Source organism: Lissotriton helveticus, chromosome 4_1 (genome assembly GCF_964261635.1).
Source record: "Lissotriton helveticus chromosome 4_1, aLisHel1.1, whole genome shotgun sequence".
NCBI lineage: Eukaryota > Metazoa > Chordata > Amphibia > Caudata > Salamandridae > Lissotriton > Lissotriton helveticus.
Genome location: NC_136063.1, coordinates 676,590,317 through 676,593,260, shown reverse-complemented (window position 1 = coordinate 676,593,260; position 2,944 = coordinate 676,590,317).

Genomic DNA, 2,944 nt, shown 5'->3' with positions numbered 1-2,944 from the left:
GATAGCGTAGGGGTAAAAATTACTATTCCCACTCCAGAGAGGGCAACAGTAGGGAAAGCGTTGGATAGCATAGGGGTAAAAATTACTATTTCCTCTCCAGAGTGTGCAACTGTAGGGAAAGAGTTGGATAGCTTAGGGCTAAAAATTACTATTCCCACTCCAGTGAGTGCAACAGTAGGGAAAGTGTTAGATAGCGTAGGGGTACAAATGACTATTCCCACTCCAGAGAGGGCAACAGTAGGGAAAGCGTTGGATAGCATAGGGGTAAAAATGACTATTTCCCCTCCAGAGTGTGCAACAGTAGGGAAAGCGTTGGATAGCATAGGGATAAAAATTACTATTCCCACTCAGCTGAGTGCAACAGTAGGAAAAGCGCTGGATAGCGTAGGGGTAAAAATTACTATTCCCACTCCAGAGAGAGCAATAGTAGGGTGTTAGATCTAGGGGTCTCTAATTGGCAGAGGTAAGTACCTTAGACCAAGTAGGGACCCTTGCTTCTAGTCAGGGTGAAGAAGCACACACAGTAGATAACCCCTGTTCACCCTCTAGGTAGCTTGGCACGAGCAGACAGGCTTATCCCTAAGGCAATGTGTATAATAAATGCACTTAACACAACAGTAATCCCCAATCCACCACAAACTGAGACCACACAGGTAAGTATATATAAAAAATATAACTTTATATAGTTGCAGCAGTAATAATCAACAATACACGATGATCAATTTTTCAGGAATATGTTGCACTTAATCTTAATGGTTGCACTGATTATCAGGAAGTTCAAATGTAGAAAAATAGTCTCAAGTCTCTAGTATCAGTAGAAGTGATATCGCTCCTAAAATGCCCTCAATGTGCACTGTTCAAGCAATGCCCGCGGTTGATTTATTTCTAGAATCAGCCCTTCACTCTACCTGGCCACACCACGTCACGATGAGAACAGACTCGTTCCAGCCCCAGGCACTCGCAGCGCGCCTCACCGGTGATCCTCGTGCCTTCGCGCCAGCAATGTAGACTTCCTCCTTGCCCAGGCCGGTCCCGGCAGCCCTCCGCCCGCTCTCAGGTCCTCGGGGAGCGGCGGGGAGCTGACTCGGTGCTCCAGCGCAGGGACGCAGGCCAGTTGGGGAGATCACACGCAAGGGATCCCTCGGCGAGGTCGGGTCAGTCTTTCCCCGGCTTCGGCCCTGGTCACATAGCCCTCGCAGAGGTCCCGATCACGTGGATTAATCCGGTCGCGGCACACACGCCCGGGAGTCAGCCAATGGCAGTGCGGCTCCCGGGACAGGCCTGTGATGACGCGCTTCTGGGCAGCCAATCACAACTCGGCAATAGTGATGACGCTGCGGCGCACGGGCCTATCCCGTCGCGGCGTTAGTGAGGGGGCTCGGCTCCTTCAACCAATGGGAGCGCGGCGGCTTCGATATTCGGCCCCGCAGCCCCGATCAGGAAAGCAACTTGCAGAGGGTGTTTCTGGCCCCGGGCCGTGACGGTGATTTGGCGGCAAGAGATTTTCGGGGCCGCAGATCGCGGTCAGCCTATTTCCTCACCAGCAGATCAACAGGGGGAATGCAGGACACAGGGAAACACCACGGGCCTCTCCTCAACCCTGAATCTGTGCCGATGAGCACAGCGATCAGTCCTCACAGCTGGCAGGTAGAAAACACACGTTGGGGCAGACCACCACATGATCTCCTCAGCAGTTCTTGGCAAAGCTTAGGAACCTTTAACCCTGGGTTCCAAACAGGAGGCCAGCTCTTCTCAGGCCCTTGGAGATTCAGTTCAGGAGACACAGCACACAGCAAAGTCTCTATAGTTTCAAGCACCAGGGACACAGCACACAGCAAAGTCCCTCTTGTCCTCAGCTTCAGTTGGTCAGCAGAACAGGTCAGCCCTTAGAGCACACAGCAAGGCAATCTTCCTTTTTAGTTCTTCAGCAGTCCTTCTTCCAGCAGAGGTTCCTCTTGATTGTAGAATCTACATTTTCTGTTGTCAGGGGTCCTTCTCTTATACCCCTAAAAGTCTTTGAAGTCCTTTGAAGTCTTTGTGCAAGTGGGCCCTGAGCCCGGTCTAAACTAGTTCTGGGTGTTGCTGAGGCACTGGGGGTTTCCTGGCTTCCTTCTTCCTCTCAGTATCAGGGACAGAGGTGACAGTCGCCCAGCAGGGGGGTGGAGCTAGCATTGTGGTCAGGCAGGCACAGCCCTATTCACTATCAGGTGCGATCTCCTCCCACTCCCCTGGCAGCAGATGCTGCCTTTCATCCACGGGCTGACTCAGACAACCTCCTGGGGGCTCTGCAGCCCCTGTCACACTCAGGCCAGACAGTCAATCCACAAACAGGCCCAGGCACACAGAAAGGTTAGACAAGAGAACAGCCACTTTCTAAAAGTACTATTCTCAAACACAGAATTTAAAAACAACCCTTCCTAAAAGATGTTTTATTAAATTCTGAGTTCAGGGATATCAATCACTTATGTCCCATCTTGTTCCTATGAGAAGATAGGCTGGTATCCATTGGGACCAGCCTTCCCCATGTTAATCTATGGAGCAAGATAACCTTACAGCAGTGAGCACACAAAATGGCTGCTGCTCACTACCAGAGCATGTGACCTGCACTAGTACATGCTCTACCTTACCCATACAATGCACCCTGCCCAGGGGGGTACCTTGAGCCTTCCATAGGGGTGACTGATGTGCACAGACAGGGAAGGGTTAGGCCCAGCCAGTGGGGACACTGGCCAGGCGGACATGGAAGTCCACTGACTGCACCCAGGCACTGCGCTGGCAGGCCTGAGACACCATTTTAGGGCTACTCATGTGGGTGGCGCAATCTGCGCTGCAGGCCCACTAGTAGCATCTGTCATCACCAGCCCTGGCACACACAGTGCACTTTACTAGGGACTTCATGGTGAAACAAATATGCTAATCAGGTATACCCAATCAATATGACAAT